This window comes from Pleurodeles waltl, chromosome 4_2 (assembly GCF_031143425.1).
Source record: "Pleurodeles waltl isolate 20211129_DDA chromosome 4_2, aPleWal1.hap1.20221129, whole genome shotgun sequence".
Lineage (NCBI taxonomy): Eukaryota > Metazoa > Chordata > Amphibia > Caudata > Salamandridae > Pleurodeles > Pleurodeles waltl.
In genome coordinates, this window is record NC_090443.1 from 69558362 (window position 1) to 69579478 (window position 21117).

At 48.7% G+C, this 21117-nt stretch overlaps 1 protein-coding gene across 5 annotated transcripts in view; it reads left to right on the forward strand.

Annotated features, from left to right (window-relative positions):
• Nucleotides 1-21117, forward strand: part of BAZ2A (bromodomain adjacent to zinc finger domain 2A) — an 867588-nt gene that overhangs the window by 378083 nt on the left and 468388 nt on the right. The gene's annotated exons all lie outside the window — the stretch shown is intronic.

The window sequence follows — 21117 nt, forward strand, 5'->3', positions numbered from 1 at the left end:
TTGGAAGCCTCTATTGACAGGCGACCATTACTGATTTCTTGTGATTGATAACAAAAACCAATTGTTGGAGAAGGGACGTCGTCCAGGAGAGGTGAAGGAGTGTGTCTTTGAATTGAGCAAGGAGGATCATGTCATCAAGGTAGATGATCATCCACACTCCCATTTCTCTTTTTCGATCACTGACTTTAGAAGTTTTGTGAAGACCCAAAGGGCTGAGGATAGCCCAGAAAGAAGGGCCAGATATTCAAAACAGTAGGGTCTCGTCTGAAATTGCAGAAAGCACCTGTGAGGAGAAAGAATTAGGACAGTGACATAGGCATCTTTTAAGTCCAAGCATACCATTCAATCTCCGTCTTGGAGAAGATCACTGAGGAGGTAGATGCCCTTTATTTTGAAGTAATTATAAACCACCCATTGGTTGAATTGTCTGAAATTGAGCACCAGTCTCTGACCTCCCACCCTTCTACTGCTACAAAAATCCGCTGGGATGCGGACATTAAGGAGAAATGGCTTGTTGTGCTAGAAGCTCCTGCATTTCTGGTTCTATAAAGCTAATTTCTTGTAGGGAAAGAAAGGGGGAGGGGGACAACGGTCTGAACCGGGACCAGAGAGAGCTCTATACAGTAACCCTGGACATCCTTCAGAACCCATGCATCTGAAACAATTTTGGCCCAGTTATGAACAAAATGGCGAAGCCTGCCTCCTAATGGAATACCAGGAAAGGAATTACCTGTGAAGTGAGAGTTGTAGGAGGCTTGGGCGCCACGTGCGACACCCTGTTGAAGCACCGTCTGAAACCTCTGGATCTTGTTGGGAAGAAGCCGGCTTGGGAGCATCATGTCTATTCCCCCAACATCATAAGCTGAAGCCACTCTGAGGCCGTCCTTGGCCAGCCCGTCCAAAAAGGGGTTGGAAAACATTCTTGAGAGAAGATTGTGCTTTATTAAGGGTGGTGAAACTATTGACAAATTTTTCAATGTCCTTAACAAAAAGATCCCTAAAGACCAGCGGATCAGTCTCCGATATAGCTAGTTCAACCTACTTGGGGTTGATTCTCATTAGGACTAACTTACATCTCTTTGAAGCACATGTGCAGTTGGTTTTGCCGAGGAGGCACACTACCTGTTGGGCCCATCTGCAGAGAACTTCAGGATTCATGCTTGGGGAAGTTTCTTGAGCATCTAGGGCTAGTTTCAAGATATTTGCCAGGGGCCCAGAAACGTCCAACAGTTTGTCTTGATAGGCTCGTAAGGCCCAGTCAATGGCTTTCTTTGGATCGTGGGCATACTTTTTCAGGAAAGTGAGCATGCTTGGATCAGTGTCAGGATTATCTGCTGTCTTGTGGGAGATATCTAGTCTGGGACATTCTGCTCTCTGTCAATTGCACACTTCTTTTTCAAAGCTTTTGCGGAGGTGGATTTGCCTATATTTCACCACTGTCAGGGCTGGGGTCCAGTCAGAAGCCCTTGGGTGGACAATATTGTCTGGCTTAAAATAGAAAAGAGTAAGGGGACCAGGGGAATCATTTCTGTTTACTGTGCGAGGTTCTGCTAAGGTCAAAGATAGGGGAAATCTGATAGACTTCTAGCTGCAGGTTCCTTACCTTTTAATTTCCCCAGGCGTCAGACTGGATCTGGAAGATTTTTCCTGAGCAGTAGCCCTATGCGCCGGAAGGTGCCGACGATCGGCTCTGGGCATCGTTGCTGTCCACGCCGTAAGTAATGTCTCTGTCACCTATGTAGACCTCAGTTCTTTTCTGTGTGCGCCAGTTAGCACTGATCCGGAGAAGAGCTACCCTGCTGTCATTTTTTACAGGATTTTTGGGCGTTTCAGCAACTTTTTTTTTTTTAGGGGTTTCCTCTTGGGGTGTTGACGATGTCTTCGAAGAAGACCAGTTTTAAACCATGTGGTGCCTGTCACCGCGCCATGTCGGTTACGGAACAACACCTTGTGTGTGTCTGGAGCACAACCAAGACTTCAAATCCTGCTTGGACTGCTGGGACATGGCAACAAAGGCTTTGAGTGAGCGGTCCCTAAAGCTGTTAGCGGCCTGGTAGGCGAGAGTCTGTGTTGCACATCTCCTCTGAGTTCTCGATCCCGGTTGAGACAAAGCTCCCAGAATCGCCCCAGGAGTCCAAAGTCCTCTTCATCCCGTTCAAAGTTGTTAGGGCATTTATTTAGGAGGCACAAAAAAACACAAGAAGTTGAAGCATGCTTCGACTTCTCCTCAGCCAACGTGACAACAGAACATTGGTGTTCAAAGCCCGGTTCTTTGGAGCCTACACCTAGGCTGACTCTACGCCTCCCTACATTTCTGGGGGCCGGAGGAACTCCCGCTCAACTCAAGGAGTTTTACTAAGCAATGCGCCTAATTTTAAGCAGGCTGAACCCTCCGGAGCGTTTTCGGGCCCAGCAGGGCCAGGAAGGAGAGGGGATCTGGTTCTGCGCCGACATCTCCAGCCCCAGGCCCCCATGAATCCAGACTGGCACCAGTTGTGCCAACGTGACCTTCCCTGATGCCGATGCTCTCGACTGCACCAGCCTCATTTGGATCACTGAATCCGACACACAGCCGAAATGGAGTCAACTGATGCCAATTCTGATGCCTAAAGGACCTGTGTGCCTCAGCTTTATGCTGAAGGGCTAGGCCTTGGGGAAGAATGGCAGGGGTCACTGGACCCTTTAAAATACTAGTCAGAAGGTCAGGATTCGGACTGGTGTCAGTAACTGGTGCCAGTTACTGGACACGTCTCCAGATACCAGCATGCTCCCCCCCCTAACGTGGTTATGAAGGAGGGAGCTACATATGCTATGGTGGTGAAGAAGGTGGCTGAGGTCCTGGACATGGAGTTGCCCTCGGTGGATGATTGCCCGCTGCCACCACCCTGCACCAAGGGCCCCAAACCTCCTCACCAAACACCCCAACCCGGAGACCTTGGTGGTCCAAGCTTCTACCTCCCATGGCTTGTTTTCTACCGCACCCCAGGACAGGGAATCCAGCTATATAGCTTTGAAAAGAAAATGTTTTCTTCCACCAGCCTTGTATTGCAGTTAGTGAACACTGCATGTTTATTGGGCTGCTATTCCGACACACTGTGGGACATGGTTGCATAAGTGCTGCCACAGGTTCCGGAGGAGTTCCGGGCCATTCTCCCCCAAGCGGTGAAGGATGGGAGAGAATAGCAAAGTTCACTATACGCTGTGGTTTAGACATGACCAACTTGCTTGGCAGAGCGGTTTCCATAACAGTGGTGCTCATACACCAAGCCCGGCTGAGAATGTCTGGCCTTCCAGGGAACGTTCTGGCTTCCCTCATGGACATTTGATGGCAACTGTCTCTTTGGAGACAAGGCAAAGTCAGTGGTGGAGTGCTTTAACGACTGGCTGACTACGGCCAAGCCTTTGGCCTCTCAGCTGCTCTGTATCAACCTCAATCTGCCTTTTGTTCCTTTTGTGTCTTCGGAAGGGGCATTCATCCACGCCAACCCTATCCCAGCCACCGTCCTGCTCAAGCTTCCCAGCCTATGGATGACCCCGAGGGTGCGGTACCTACCGACCCCGTGGGTCAGGTAGCCAGCTGTCTGCTACAGTGACCATCACCCCCTCGGCAGCTGCAGTCTCTAAGCCCTCCTAATCTTGCCCTTCAAGCTCATGGATTTCCAATTGGTGGCAAAATCTGCCATCATCTCCACCACTGGTGGTCCGTAACATTGGACAGGTGGTTCTTACAGATCATGAATATGGGCTATTCTCTCCCCTTCGACTCTACCCCTCCCTCCATCATACGACCAGATGAAGGAGGATCTTTTGTCCTTGTTCCGCAAGGAAGTCAAAGTTCTCTTGGCCAAGAGACCCATAGAGAGGGTTCCGGTGCCAACTGCTATTCCCACTGCTTTCTGATTCTCAAAAAGAACAAGGTACTGCATCCTATCCTAGATCTACGAACCATCAACCTCTTCCCCGAAAAGGAGAAGGTCACGATGCTCACATTGGCTCAGGTCTGTCAGCCCTGGACCCGGGCGACTGGATGGTAACGTTGTACTTGCGGAACACCTACTTTAACATTCTGTCCTACCTGCCCATTGGCATTATCTGCATTTTTTCGATAGGCTACAAGCAATTTCAGTTCACTCCGCTCCACTTTGCTCTAACAGTGTCCCTCGGGTGTTTACCCAGGTGATGGCAGTGGTTGCAGCACATCTGCGGAGATCAGAGTTTCCAGTCTTCCCCTATCTTGAGGACTGGCTGTTGAAGGCAGGCTGTCTTCTCCCACCTCCAGACTACGGCGAACCTCCTGCATTTGCTGGGGTTCACTGTCAACGTGCCAAAGTCATACCTGACTCCCTCTTAGATGCTCACTTTCATCAGAGCTGTTCTGGACACAGTGCAGTTTCGGGCTTATCCTCCCAATCGGCGAGTCCAGGCTATTCAGGCTATGATACTGATGTTTCAGCCTCTATCCTGGATTTCAGTGAGAATAACCCTGAGGCTGCTGGGCCTCATGGCCTCCTGCATCCTGCTAGTACCTCATGCCAGATGGCATATGCAGGCTCTGCAGTGGGACCTGGATTTCCAGTGGGCACAACATCAAGGGAATCTCTCCGACATGGCCAAGATCTCAGAGGGAACTGCACAAGATCTTCATTGGTGGCTAATGAACCGCGATTGGGCCAGATGCAGATCCCTTCCCCAACCAGATCCTACAGTAGTGACAGTTGTGTCACTCCTGGAATGGGGCAACCATCTGAGAGAGGTGGAGATCCAAGGACTCTGCTCTCCAGCAGAATCAGGACTCCACTTCAACTTGCTGGAGCTCCAAGCGATCTGACTGGCATTGAAAGTCTTTCTACCCTTATCAAGGGAAGGCTAGTGCAGGTGTTCACACACAGCACCACTGCAATGTGGTACTGCAACATACATGACGGGGTGTGGTCATGGACCGTTTGTCAAGAGGCCCTGCTTCTCTGGACATGGCTGGAACAGCAGGGCTTATCCCTGGTGGTTCAACATGTGACAGCTTCTCTAAATGCCAGTGCAGACAAACTCAGCCATCAATGCCTAGCCGATCACAAGTGGCAGCTCCATCTGGAGGTGGAGCAAGGTCTCTTTCAGCAGTATGGAGAGCCTTATTTAAATCTGTTTGCCTCTGCAGAGAATGCACAATGTCAGCAGTTTTGCGCGCTTGAGTTTCCAAGGCGGCTATTGTTGAAGATGTTTTTCATCTTGAGTGGAGCTCAGGCCTCTTGTATGGCTTTCTGCCCATACCACTCTGGCTCACAGTTCTCAAGAAGATTAGGAGCGACTGGGCCCAAGTCATCCTTGTGGCTCTGGACTGGGCACAGAGAGTCTTGTATCCCGAGCTTCTGAATATGATCATCGATCCTCCAATCAGGCAACCCCTTTATGAGGATCTTGTGCCTCAGCAGCAGGATAGGATCCTCCACCCGAAAGCTGTCAACTCTCCACCTTCTTGCGTGGAGATTGAGCAACGACAGTTTACAGTTTTTGACCTTTCTCCCAAAATCTGGGATGTTATTCTGGCAGCCAGATGTCATCCACCAAAATGGTATATGCCTGCCGGTGGAAGCAGTTTGTATCATATTGTACAGAAAGGTCTATTGACCCGCTTTCTGCTTCTCTCTCTGATGTCCTTTTTATTCTTACCCTTGTTCAGCAGGGCTCTGCTTTGGATGCTCTGAGGGGGTTATATTTCTGCTCTGTCTGCCTTCTTGCTGCTGCTTGATCAACCCTTTTTTAAAAGAATCTCCCACTGTAAAAAGATTTCTGAACGATCTTGTACTTATGTTTCCCCCTTCTCCTTTTATTATACCTCAGTGGGAACTTAATATGGTCCTTGCATTCTTGATAATTGCTCCTTTCAAACCTCTTCATAGTTGTTCCCTCCAGCTGCTCAAGATCAAAACAGCATTTCTTGTGGCAATTGCATGTGTCCGGAGGGTGAGTGAGCTGCAGAGCTTTATCATCCAATCCTTCATTCTTGTCTGTTTTTCCAGGCAAACTGGTGCTTCACACTAGGGTCTCTTTCCTGCCGAAAGTGGTGACACCATTTCATGTGGGTCAGTCTCTCACCTTGCCCACTTCCCACGCCCCTCCACATCCCTGTGAAGAAGAGGAGCAACTCCACTTCCTGGACCCAAAAGTAGCGTTGTTGTGCAAACGAGAGTTCCGAGTGGACGACCAACTCTTCATGGGGTATGTTGGGGCAAAGAAATGTCTCTCGATGGGTCATTCTCTGCATCAAAATCTGCTACACACTGGCAAAGAAGCAGCCTCCTTATTGCTTACGGGCTCATTCCACCAGAGCAAAAGCTGCGACCACTGCGTTAACACATGGAGTCTCAGACCTAAACATCTGCCACAACAACGTGGGCTTCCCTGCGCATGTTTACCAACACTACTGCCTGGACAGTCAGGTCTGCAGGGACGGGCATTTCGCAAGTTCCACCCAGCAGAACTTCCTTTTTTAAATTTGTCCTCGGGCCCTCCACTGGGGATGGATTTGCTTCGGTATCTACTCAAAGGTATGGAATCTGCAGCTAGAAGTCTCTATAGGATGAATTAGTTACTTTCCTTTGGTAATGCCTTACCTGGTAGAGACCATATCTAGCCACAGATTCCTTACCGACCCACCCATCCTCCCTGCTCTGCATAAAGGTTTCTAGGGTTAGAGGTGAACCCTTATGGGCTCTAGTTTGGAGACACTAGTGTCAGTGCACTTCATGGCGCCTCACTCCTGGCGGTGGAAAGTCGTGAAAAGTAACTGACGTGTGCGCGCCAGGGTGGTGCCTTTATAGGTGACAAGGATGTCACTTCCGGGGCAGATGAAACCACTCAGAGCCGATCGATGCCACTTACTGGCGTGCAGGGGTACTGCTCGCAAAAAATCTTCCTGATCCAGTCTGACGCCTGGGGAAATTCAAAGGTATGGAATCTGTGGCTAGATATTGTCTCTAGCAGACAAGGCGTTACTGAAGGTGAGTAACTTATTCAACAGGGTGTCTGAGTCGAGTGAAAGGTCTTGCTTCTGGGTTCCAGGCACTGTTTTGGCACTGTGTGTTCTCCCAATATACCCTTCAAAAGCTTAGCAATAGGCTCAGAGTGAGGTCATTGGGAGGTCTGTGTAGGGACAGGTAGTGACTTGGAGGACCCAGTGGGGATCAATGTCTGGGGGGGACCTTGAGGGTATCAGAGACTTGGAGGAACCCTAGGGCATCGAAGAAGAGGGAGGAGGAAGAGGATGTCATTTTGGCGCACCTCAAACTTATCCAGACATTTTTTAATAGGTTGCAATGTCACTGAAAGCACCTTGCCCAAGGAGCGCTGCATTGAGTGGTCTATCGCCTCTGTAGGAGACTGGCTCAGTTTATGGTGTATACCTATGGTGTAGCACACTATACTGAGTCCAGGCAACCCTTAGTGATAGTGAATAGGTGGTAACAGAAGCTCTCTCTGGGTTGCTGAGGCGAGCAGCTAAAGCTAATCCAGGAGGAATGTAAAACACTTGCAATACAACAGTAGTCAGACAGTAACTTAGTCACAAGAAAGGACCACACCAGTGTTGCAAAGATAAAGGATACTTTATTACAGCACTACTAAACTGGAATTGGTATGTCGTCTTTTGGAGATATTACTTACAATTATGCACATATACCAGCAGAAATAGCATAGCAAAATAGAGGGCCCTAAGGGAGGGCCAATCCATATACTAAATAAATGGAATGCGATAGAGCTAGGAGCTGGGGTCAGTTAGAAACACCAGAGGTAAGTATAGTAAGTGACCCCAGCAACCAGGAGTGAATCAGTTACCCATGGGCTAACACAGAAAGCATTGGTTGGAGATTGTGGATTTCAGGACCCTTCCAAGCAGACCCGAGGAAACCAGCAGGCAAGAAGATGGATGGAGAGTGTCCCTTCCCCAGGATAGTCCAAAGACAGGAGTAACTACACCGGGGACCCAGATGCAGAGAGGAGAAGGAACTCTCTCATAAGACTGTGGATGCATCAGACTGTCCAGCTGCTGTCACCACCCGTGGACTAGGCTGGTGGAACTCAAGGACAGATTCTGGACGAGGAGGACCTGAAATGGAAGGGGACAGAAAACAGCACCCAAGGAGGTGCGCAGGTGGTGTAGGTGTCAATGCCCACCCTCCTTAAGATGACGTTCCTGCAGATCAGTGGAAGAAGTAGTTTAGCTATGGGTTCCAGGAGTTGAAGAAGATCCCAGCTGTCACCTACGAGCTGTCCCTCGATGGTTGCCAGATTGCAGGAGGGTCAGTGATTGGCCAGGTCAGCAATAAGCACTGGCAAATACAAGTGGAAGTAAAAGTGGAGTTTGCAGAATTGTGAGTACCAAGAGACTCTACCCAGAAGGGGGTGTCAGAGCTGGTCCTCAGCACACAGGAAGGCCAACAGCAGTCGATAAAGCCCCCACAAGTGACCCACAGGAGCCGGACACAGAAAGTCACATGGAGGCATTACCAGCCCAGCAAAACAGAAGTCCCACATCGCAGGAGTTGCAGGACAGGACCTGATCTTCAGTTTGCAGAGTGCTAGAGGCCGGGGCTACTTGAAGGCTGAAGGTCTTCCAGGGGAAGAGTAAACAAGCCTTGGTAAATGCAACAGATGCAGTGCAAAGGGGAGCCAGTCCAGTGACAGGTGAGGACCCACAGTCTCCCAACTTGGATGGAAGACCAGTAGGACCTAGACGAGGTTACAGACTCATCACCTATGTTGATGGATCTTCGGATGTCCAGAGACAGCAGACCCCACCAACTGGTCGACGATGCTTTGAGGTGCCTGCGGATGCAGGGGAGTGACTCCTTCACTCCAAGGGCAATTCCTTATTGCTTCCTGGTGCAAACAGAGACGTTGTGACCCTGGAGGATGGACTACCTTAAATGCTGCAGAATTCTTGCAGGATCCGGAGAAACAATGTTGCAGTGGGAGCCTTCCCACCAGAAACAGACTTGTTTGTTTCCAGGCGAAGACCAGCAGCAGTTCCAGAGGCCAGGGGAAGAAGATGTCTTGCAGAGAATTTCTTGTAGAGTCTTGCTTGACGAATCTGAGGACCCACCCAGGAAGGAGCCCTTAAATAACGCAAAAAAGGGAGTTGGTCACTCTCTGCTGTAACCTACCTATCATTGGGTTCAGGGACTCCACCTGCCTGGTCTAACCAACCAGATGTAAAAAGGGACCTCTGCACATATTGATTTCACGATGGCAGACAAATCAAGTGGCAACCTGGCAGAGCTCTGGGCACCTCCCTTGGGGAGGAGCTGGACAGGGGGATGGTCACTCCCTTGTCCTTGTGTAGTTTCACACCAGAGCAGGAACCAGGGAGTTCCTGAACTGGTACACACTGGATTATGCAAGGACTCCAGATGTGCCTTTCAAAGCAGTCTGGTGGTGATCAGATGCCACCCCAGCCCTTAGACACCTAATACACAGGGAAAGGTGGTCATACCTCTCCCTTGCAGAACCTTTTGTTCTGCTCCCCCGGCCTGAGCCTGGCTTATCAGCAGAAGGGCAAAACTGTGCCTGGGTCAGCAGCAGCGCGGGCTCACAGCTGGACCCCGTAAGGCTGCACAGGCAGAACTGGGGGGTCCTTTAGGGAACCCCCAGAGTATATGGTATCATGCAACTATCCCCGGAATTAGTGTAGTTGCATGATTCCATCATGTTTAATACCAAACATGCCTAGTTTCGGAGTAGCCATTATGTAGTTGGACCACTCATGTTGACTAGTGCCCACTACATACCTTACTACGACGTCCTCGTACTTACTGAGTCCAGGCATTGTCCTTCGGTCTTTGGGGTACCCTACACATGCAGGAGTACCCTCATACTTGGAGACACGCACCCTGCCTTTGGGCTGAAGGGCCCATCAGAGGGCTGACTTATAATTCTAAGTACAGTGGTAAGGTTGGGCAGTGAAAGGGTGCTTGGACCCGTTCACACTGTCTGCAGTAGCAGGCCTGCAGTTACAGTTTGCATGGGCTCCTATGGGTGGCTTAATACATGCTGTAGTCCATAGGGGTCCCATTGTGTTCCAATGCCCTGGTTACCTGGGTACCATATACTAGGGTCTCACATGGGTGCACCATTATGCCAATTGTGGGAGTGAAAAGTTACAAACAACTAAATTTAGGGGTGAGAGCCCTGCCACTGGGGTTCTGGTTAGTAGGATCCCAGTGAACTACAGTGCAAGCACACTAACATCATGCAAAAAGTGGGGGGAACTATGGCAGGAAAATGGCACTTTCGTACAGCCTCCATGAGGCCATCACCAATGTAATAACCATCATTACCCTCAGGCCCGTAGGTTTCATAGTTTGGGTGAAAGAGCTCTCAGTCTGACATATTGGAAGGCAAAAGGGGGAAAAATCACAAACTGGAAGCCAAGTTTCCACCGAATAATCCCCACAGGGAAGCACAAGGTAGAGCCCAGCAAGGAGTTGGCAGGGGCAGACACAAGCAACCGAGTGACATGCACCAAAAGGAACTATTGCAGCCCTTAAGAGACTCTGTCGGCCACTGTGTCAGGAGGGATAAGACACAATGTTTGAAAAATATGAATGCCTATATTTGATTATATATGCCCCTGTTATTGCAGCTCGGGGACGCGGAGCCATCGAGCATGTTAAAAGCACTGGCAGTAAACCGAGAAAGACGACTACGCGCCAAGTAACCCAATTGAGCTACTTGTACCTTCCTCTCTCCTGAGCAGGACCCCTGCAACAAGGGGCCCGATCCAAACAAGGTGGGGAAGGGAGGGGCTCAACACGCACCTGGGTGGAAAGCAGTTGGACAATAAAATATCAATTTAAATAGCCACAAATATTTACAACATTGACCAGCAGCAATGCAAGTAACGCCACATGCTGCCACTTGAGCGCACATCAGCCGTAATACATAAGAACAACACATTATTCAGAAGTAATAAAATAAGCAGTCTGTGATTCAGTCAAGATAGCGTCTCACAGTTTTCGGGTCTCTGACAGGAGATGATTGGTGGACTGTAGTAGGGGGCGGTGGTTCAAAGATTCATTGGATATGTTGTTTATGTTTTTTCTAATGTTCTCATTGGCTGCTGTTTGGAGCATAAGCCTAGCCTCCGTGCCCTTAATAATATTGAGTATTCTTTTTGCAAAGCAAGACCATTTTTTATTGAAGTAGTACCGGTCCTGACATAGAATTAGAAAGTTTCAGCCATCTTCTTCCCCGTTTGAAGTTTCATAGACAGACAAGATCAGGCTGTTTTGTGGATTGAAGCCAGTTTGTCTCAACCTATTCCATAGTTGCTAAGCAGTGACTTTTGAAACCCAGCTATGTGCACAGTGTACTTATTCAGTATTTGGCCTTTCATAGATTCACATGCTTTAATCATTCATGTAGTCGAAGTGGGAGTCCCATGGGACCTTGATAAAGCAATATGTGAAACTATCATAGGCTATATTGGCCCTAGGCCATTAGGTTCACAGCCTATCTATCTCCTTTTTAAAAAAGGACCAAACTTGAACTGTGACTAATCAACTGCCACACCCTCTAGAAAACTCCAAAGAGAGGCTGAGTCCCTCAGATTTTCACTGCGGGTCGTGTGTGGAGGGAAGTCTCCTTGATCTCTGCTCAGATTTGTTTAAAAAAAAGGGATATTGAGTTTATCTTCTACAGTGTCTGACAAGAAAGGCCTTTTCTGTCCCTGCAGACCTGTGGGAAAGGTGCAGGGTTTGTCACACTTTTTCCTCAAAAACATTGAATTGAGGGGAAGCTTCTCTAATGGCCTAAAAAAAACAAGACTCAGAACATATTTTGACGAAGACAGTGACACTTCTTCTAGGCCTTACAAGAGAGCCAGATCCCTTAAGGGTTCTTCTGAGGAGAGCAGAAAATCCCTCAAGACTTCATATCAGGCTAAAGAATTTAAGAAAAAGGGAGAAGCAAAATCAATTCTCCTCAGAAACAGCCTTATCTGCCCCATCTACACCTTGTAACAGGGATAGAGATTACTCTCAGGGCTCCTCTTAAGACCTGTCAAGAATCCTCTTTCAAGACCCCGTCAAAGGCCCATCACCGTCAACAGCAAGATCGTAGACGACGACTGCTACTACCATCTGATAGAGACTTCTAGTTGCAGATTCCTTACCTTAGAATTTCCCTCAGGCATCAGACTGGATCCGGAGATTTTTCTTTGAGCAGTACCCTTATGCGCCGTCCGGTGGTGTCAGTCGACTCTGTGTCCGTCGTTGCCATCGTGATCGCCGTCATGACGTTGTGGTTGTATATAGGCGCCACCCGGCGCGCTGACATCAGTTCTTTTCTTTCTGTGCCAGTCTGCACGCACATCTGGAGAAGAGCTACCCTCAGCTGTTTTTTGACAGATTTTTCAACGTTTTGTCCACCTGGTGTGTCAACATGTCATCCTGGAAGACGAGATTCAAGCTGTGTGACTCCTGTCACCACATGATGTCAGTGACTGATCTGCATCTTGTGCTTGTGGTACCTGGAGCGGGACCACAACCCGAAGTTGTGCTCTGAGTGCCGGACCACAAACTCAAAGGCTTTGAGGGAACGGTCCCTAAGGCTCATGACCCATTCCCCCCCCATCCCCATCAACTGGATCTCAGACTGCGCCATCACCTTAGCACCCATCAATAAACCCTCCAACAGACGCTCATCAATGAGAGCCAACTGGTTCACCCCAGCCCTTGAGGAGTCCAAACAGAACTGCAGGCACCTCAAAAGGAAATGGTGCACTGACAAGACCCTCACCAACCACAAAGACTTCAAAAAAGCTTTAAACACACACCACCAACTCATCAGGACCACCAAGAGAAACGCCTTCCAGGAACGCATCAACAACAACGCACACTACAACAAAGAACTCTTCAAGATCATCAGCGAACTGACCAACCCAGTGCGAACTCCATGGACATCCTCCCCTCACAAGAACTCTGCAACAACCTCTCCACCTACTTCCACCACAAGATAGCAGACATCTACAACAGTTTTCAGAACCAGGACCATCCCACGCCCAACATGTCATAACCTCCACCGAAGCTCCTCCAAACCCCCACCACCTACTTTGCTGGGACAACATCTCAGATGAGAAAACCCTCAACATCATGAACTCCATCCACTCTGGCTCTCACTTCGATCCCTGCCCCCACCACATCTTCAACAAAGCAAGTAGCACCATTGATCCCTGCCCCCACCACATGTTCAACAAAGCAAGTAGCACCATTGCATCCAAGCTCCGGAACATCATCAACCGCTCCTTCAGAACCTCCACTGTCCCAGAAATCCGGAAACACGCCAAACTCAAGCCCTTACTGAAGAAACCAACCGCAGACCCAGATGACCTCAAGAACTTCCGACCCATCTCCCTACTCCCCTTCCCAGCCAAGGTCATCGAAAAGGCTGTCAACAGACACTCACCAAACATATTGATCTCTACAAAATCCTTGACTCCTCTCATTCTGGCTTCCAGACCAACCACAGCACCGAGACCGCCCTCCTCGCCACCACAGACAACATTCGCATCCTCCTAGACAGCGGTGAGACTGCGGCTCTCGTTCTCCTCGACCTGTCCGCCGCCTTCGACACCGTCTCCCACCGTACTCTACGGACTTGTCTCCACAACGCTGGCATCCAAGACAGGGCACTAGAATGGTTCACCTCCTTTCTCTCCGAGAGAACCCAAAAAGTCTGTCTCCCTCCTTCTACTCAGAGGCCACCAAGATCTTCTGTGGCGTCCCGCAAGGCTCCTCTCTGATCCCCACACTCTTCAACCTCTACATGGCCCTAGCCACCATCGCCAGACACCACGCACTCAACATAGTCTCCCACGCCGACGACACTCCTCTAATTATCTCCCTCATCAACGACACGCTCACAGTCAACGCCAACTTCCACAGCGGAATGAGGGCAGTCGCAACCTTTACTGGCTCCCAGTAGACCGGAGAATTACATTCAAACTTCTCACGCACCCATACAAAACCCTTCACAATGCTGGACCAGAATACCTCAACCAAAGACTGCACTTCTACACGCCCACCAGGCAACTCCGCTCCGCCGGCCTTGCCGCCGTCCCACGCGTCTGGAAGGCCACAGCCGGAGGAAGGTCCTTCTTCCACCACTCCGCCAAGACCTGGAACTCCCTCCCTATCCACCTCAGATCTCCCACTCTATCACAATTCTGAAAGGACCTCAAAACTTGGCTCTTCACCTGACCCCCTCTGACCTTTACATACTGCTGCCCCACTGCACCCCTTCCCCCCCACCTTGAGACTCTAACAGGTGAGTAGCCGCGCTTTACAAATACACTGATTGGTTGATTGATCACAAGCTTTCACCTTTCATCCTTGTACTTCTCCAAATCGTCTGGACATTTGCGTCACAAGAAGTCGTTGAAGAAGAACTAACCTTCTTTGACTTCATCCCGTTGCTCAGATGATGAGACGCCGGAAGAGTGTTGTCGTTCTAGGCCCAAAAAGGACAAGGTCCTCCACCCTGACCTAGATATCCGGTCCTTCAATCTCTTCCTCAGGAAGAAGTGCAAAATGCTCACTTTGGCTTAGGTGCTATCTGCCTTGGACCCTGGAGACTGAATGGTAGCATTGGTCTTGTAGGACCCCTACTTTCTTATTCCCGTCCTGCCTGTCCGCAGGCGTTAGTTGCTATTCGTGGTAGGTCATGAGTACTTTCAGTTAATTTTGCTCCCCTTTGGCCTTACCAGCGCCTCTTGGGTGTTCATGAAAGTGATGGCGGTGGTCGTAGCTTGTCTGTGCCGGCTAAGGGATTTTCTCAAAGGGAAAATGGTGCTGTTGTTCATGGACCACACCACCGCTGTGTGGTACTGCATCAAGAAGGGCGGAGTGGGATTGTGGACCAATTGTCAAGAGGACCTGCGAATGTCAGGGCATATCCCTGGTGGTTCAACACATGGAGGGCTCTCTGAATGCCAGAGCAGACAAACTCAGCCATCAATGCATGGTCGATCACGAATGGAATCACCATCCGGAGGTGGTGCAAGTTCTTTTTCAGCAGTGGGGAGATCCTTGATTAGATCTGTTCGCTTCCGCTTAGAACTCGTAATGTCAACTGTTTCGTGCGTTGGAGTTTCCAAGGCAGCACTCGCTCGCCGACGCTTTTCATCTCAAGTGGAACTCAGGCCTCCTATATACCTTTTTGCCAATACCACTTCTGCCCTGAGTTCTGAAGAAAATCAAGCATGACCGGGCCCAAGTAATCCTTGTGGCTCCGGACTGGGCAAGAAGAGTGTATAGTATCCCGAGCTCCTCTACTCAGACTGTCTCTTCGGGAGGCTCTTCAGTCGCAGCAGCAGGGAACGGTTCTCCACCTGAACCTGTCCAGTCCCTCCTTGCATGGAGATTGAGTGGCGGCAATTGACAGCTTTTTCGACCTTCCGCTGGAAGCCTGTAATGTTACCTTGGCAGCCAGGCGCCCCTCCCCCAAAACAGTATGCGCCTGTGGTTGGAATAAATTTGTGGCATGGTGTACCAACAAGTTTATTGATCTCCTGTCTGCACCTCTGTCTTAGTGAGATTATTTTGTTTATCCTCTCTTGCCCAGCGGGGCTCTGCTTTGGGCACCCTTAAGGGTTATCTCTCTGCCATCTCTGCTTTACTCAGACAACCTGATAAACCCTCCTTGTTTAAATATCCCATTGTTGGGAGATTCCTCAGAGGTTTTACCCAAATGTTTCTGCTACCACGTTCATAATGCCCCAGTGGGATTTGAACTAGGTACTCAATTTCCTCATGTGTGCTCCTTTTAACCCTCTTCGTAGTTGTCCTCTTGGGCTTCTCACTTTAAATACAGCCTTCCTTGTAGCCATCTCCTCTGCACGTACAGTGAGTGAGCTTCAAGCTCTTTCTTCGAAGCCACCCTTCATCTCTGTCCATCCTGTCAAAGTGGTGCTTTGTACCAGGGCATCTTTCCAACATAAAGTGGTCACTGCTGAATATTTGCACTATGATAACCAGCATGCTAAGGGGTAATGGCGCATGGATATGAGGCAGTGTGCCCCTACCCCCTCCTTTCACTGTCAAAAGGCTCCCGCGAACCGAAAAGCTGACGAGGTTGGGAGCGCCTGCACGCCGGTAGCGGTATTGAAACCGAGAAATTAATGGCAGCATGTCCAAGCAACCCCAGAATTTCTCTACTGATGACGGAATAATCCAGAAACACATGTGTCTAGAGACACAGCAATGAACTGCACCAAATGAGGTGAATATTTTGACGAACTTTGAAACCAGTGTGCTTAAAAGATACAGTAATGACTGCTGAATATTTGCACTACGATAACCAGCATGCTAAGGGGTAATGGCATATGGGAATGAGGCAGTGTGCTCCTACCCCCTCCTTTCGCCCTTTCATGTACGCCAGCCCATCACCTTGCCTACTTTTTACGCACCCCCACATTCTTCTTGTGAAGAGAAGAGACTCCACCGCCTGGATCCAAAGAAAGCGTTGGTGTTCTACCTTAATCATACCAAAGACTTTCGGGTGGACGATCAACTCTTTGTTGGTTATGTGGGTGCAAAGAAAGGAAGGGTGGTGTAGAAAAGGGGCATTACTAGATGGGCTGTTCTCTACATCAAAGTTTGCTATGCTTTGGCTAAGAAGCAAACCGCTGAGTGTTTGCGTCCTCATTCTACCACAGCAGCTGCTGCAACCACTGCATTAGTACACTGAGTTCCAGTCCTGGACATCTGCCAGGCAGCATTGTGGGTGTCCCTACATATATACGCTAACTAAACTCTATTGCTTGGAAAGTCAGGTCCGCAGAGACAAGTGCTTCGTCTGTTCGGTCCTGCAGGACTTTTTAGTATGATCTTGGTTTGCAGACCCTCCTCTGGGGATGGTGTTGCTTGGGTATCTATTATAAAGTATGGAATCTGCAACTAGAATTCTCTTTCAGATGAACAAGTTACTTACCTTCGGTAACAAATTATCTGCTAATGACATATTCTAGTTGCAGATTCCTTACTGAACCCCCCATCCTCCCCTCTCTGAGAACTGATTTCTAGGGACAGGGACTTCTCCCTTTTTAGGGCCCTAGTTCTGGCACACCAGGATCAGTGTTCTTTATGGCTCGGTGCTTCTGGCATGAAAGTTGTGAAAATAAGCTGATGTCAGCGTGCCAGGGTGGTGTCTATCTACGACCGTAACGTTATCACTGTGACCACGATGCCAATGACAGACTCCAAGTTGACTAACGCCACCTGATGACTATCGGAACCTGGTCTGGTGTGTGGTGGACACTTTTGATGTTTGCACCTTATACGAGGTCCAGGCAACCGCTATTAGTGAAACAGTGTCTAGGAAGCCAGTGCTGTCTAGTGGTAGCTGTGGTGAGCAGCCAAGACTTGTCTAGGAGAATTGTAAAGCACTTGCAGTGCCATAGTAGTCACACAGCAACTTATCTCACTTGAAAGAAACCTCAGTGTTGCAAAAATAAAGGTACTTTATTACATTAACATTGAACTAGATTACGTATAGGCAGACCCCCAACTGGAGGTAAGTATACACTATAGGTACATTGTAAGTATTAGGAATTAGCCTAGAAAAACAACAAGCATTAGCAAGAAATAGAAGAAAGTAGCTAGCGATCATTGGGGAGGGGAGGGGAGGGGGGGTGTACTTAGGAGGGAGCTGGGAGAACTTGGGACCCCCGAAGGTGAGTACCTACATGTCTCCCAGCGACCAGGAGAGCAGAGGTAAGTTACCTGGTCTTCCCATAGACCCATAACTATTTATGCTCATATGTTCTTTAGTTTGTCCGGTAGTTCAATGATACCGCTAGCTGTATGCTTCGTTGCCCCTTACTTACATGTATCACATATGTATAATTGTTTGCCTTCGTGCGATATATCTGTAAATCTTGATCTTAACTGAATACTTTCTTTTGTGTTCTCATACTACAGATGCCTCCCTCTATTTTGAGGGTTATTCTCTTACTTCTTCTTTTTTCAATGTACTTCTATATATATTTTTTTTCGGTTTCCCCTAACTGTGCACATGGTGTTGCTTTTAATTCTTAGTTTTCCTTAATTCTGTCTAGTTTCCCCCTTTTTTGTGGTTTTCCCTTTCTTCCCCTATAATATGGCCGCCGCTTTATTAGTCAGTTGAAACTCTGTACTTGGTGCTACGGTATCTGCACCTCCTTGAGTGTCCGTTTTCTATGTTTCCTGACTACTCAATATTCTAGTCCTTTTTCACTTTTTATGTTATTGCATGGGTTTTTCAACAGCGCGTCTTCCGCGTTACTGTTGCTTCTGACTTCCTTGGAAACCACACGTTTCACGGCACTCGGCCGCATACGGCGAGTCCCTTTCTTAGTATGAGTTTCTGTTTGTTTCATTGAACCTTTTTACATGCTCTGCCCCCTTCACGGATGATATGGGATCCAAGTCCAACCTTGGACCATACCGGCTGCTTTTATATAAATGGGCTTTTGCCTCACCCCATCTGACCTGTGTTTTTGTATTTATTTTTAGGACTGCATCCTTGGACTTATCAAGGTCCCTCATTTGCAGTTATTGTCTAATCGTTTTGACATTTTCCATTGTGGCACGCTTATATTTACCATCTCGAATACAGGTAGCTCATTAACTAATACCTGTAACACTTAATATAACTTCTTTGGTACCGCTTCTGTAAACTCCCCCCCCCCCCTTTTTCAACTCCTATTGATGCTCGTTTTTGCTCTTACTTCTCTTCCAGTTCCAGATGTGAAACCAACGCTGTAACTTGGACTAATCTAAATCTCTGTTCAATTATGCCGTCTCTTAGGTACGGTTACAGGATATTATTCCCCGTCTCCTCTGAAGCATGCATTTTCTTTGCTTAGTCAACTTACTTTCTATTTTTACTGACTAATCCACGCAAGTTCATTTTTTGGCTTTAGTATACAATCACTATGGGTTTTTTCTCATTTAGGAATGAGCACATATCGTGTTGGTTATAATATTTTTGGATGGTTGTGGATTCTTTCTTTCACTTAGTTGTTTACACATGGTGTTTGTTCACCATCCGAATCTAATCTTCTCTGGTCTGCCATGCCCACATCTCCTTTTTTTTTATCTGTTCTTTACATGGTGCTTTATATAGTTCAGGCTCTTTATCGTGGATTTAGACTTCTTTTAATATTTTGTCTGTCGGTTGCTTCTACGGTGTTCAGTTAAGAACAAAATGAAACACTAGCATGTATATATGTTTTTCTGCAGCCTTGAAAAAGTCACCTGCGTGACGAAACACGTGTTGGCTGTGTTTTGATGGACGTCTTCTCTCAATGAAGCAAACAGCGTTTTCAATTAAAGAGACTTTCTTCTAAGAACGTGGGATACTTACGTGCCTTTTTCTTCAATGGAATTCACATACCTTGGATGTTACTACCTACTTATTGTTGTTGTTTACATTGTGTGCTGTGGTCGTTATTGTTCACAGTAAAGCCCAGTCAGCACACCTTTAGAAGAATCCCGCATTGCAGGAGCAGCAGAGGAGAGACTGCCCTTGCAAGGATAAAGTGCTAGGGGCCTGGGCTACTTGGAGCCTGAAGATCCCTTGGAGCTGGAGTCAGCAAGCCTTGGTTGCTGCAAGATCCGCGGTGCAATGGGGTACTGTCCTGCAAGGGGACCAATCCAGACCACCACCTGTGATGCAGGATCCACGCAGTTCCAGAGGAGAGCAGATCCACGCAGCCGGACGTTGTTGCTGTAGGTACCTCCAGATGCAGGGGAGTGACTCCTTCACTCCAAGGGAGATTCCTTCTTCCTTCCTAGTGCAGCTGAAGTCTTGCCAGCCTCAGAGGATGCACAGCCATGGAAATGTTGCAATTGCTGTAAGGAGCAGGAAAAACAATGTTGCAAGGCAAGGTCATCTCAGGAGTTGCAGGCTTGTTTGGTTCCAGTGGAGTCCAGCAGCGGTTTTAGTGCCCAGGAGCAGAAGAGGTTGATGCAGAGGAGTCCTGGTGGATTCCTGCACGTCGAATCTAGGAATCCCCCTGCAAGAGAGACCCTAAATAGCCATAAAAGGCAGTTTGATCACCTTGTACAGTGACCACCTACCAGAGGGGAGTAACTGGCATCAGTTACCTGTCCTGACCAACCAGATGCTCCCAGGGGCCTCTGCACATCTTGTTTCCAAGATGGCAAAATCAGGTGGCCACCTGGAGGAGCTCTGGGCACCCCACTTGGGGTGGTGGTGGACAGGGGAGCTGTCACTCTCCTTTCCTTTGTGTGGTTTTGCGCCAGAGCAGGGCTAGGGGGTCCCTGGACTGGTGTAAACGGGAATATGCAAGGAGGGCACCAAATGTCCCCTTCAAAGCAAGCTGGTGGCATGGGGAGGCTACACCTCCCCAGACTTGTAACACCTGTTTCCAAGGGAGAGGGTGTTGCCTCCCCTCCCCCAAAGGAAATCTTTTGTTCTGCCTTCACCTGCCTGAGCTGGTCAAGCAGCAGGAGGTCAGAAACCTGTCTGAGGGTCTGCAGCAGTGCAGGCTTCCTGAAAAACCCTTGAAGACTGGTAGGAAGAATACTGTGGGGGTCTTCTAAGGAGCTCTCAGAGTGCATGGAATCATGCAACCAATACTGGCAACGGTATTGGGGTATGATTCCGACATGTTTGATACCAAGCATGCCCAGGTTCGGAGTTACTATTATGTAGCTGGACACAGGTAGTGTGCTGTGTCCAGTACACGGGTAAAATGGCTTCCCTGCACTTACGAAGTCCAGTGCAATGGAACTGGAGTTCATAGTGCACCTCTGCTCATGCAGGGGTGCCCTCAAATCACGGTCTTGCACCCCGCCCTTTGGGCTGGAAGACCCTACCATAGGGGTGACTTACAGTGACCTGGTGTAGTGACCTGTGGTGAAAGGGTGCATTCACCTTTTTTCGCAGGCTGCAATGGCAGACCTGCAGACAGATTTTGCATGGGTGGCATAATAGATGCTGCAGCCAATGGGATACCCCTGGTGTCAAAGTGCTCTGGATACTTATAAGGGGGCAACAGTGTGCCAATTGTGGAGTGCACCAAGGTAACCAAATTTGGAGGGACAGAGCACAATCACAGGG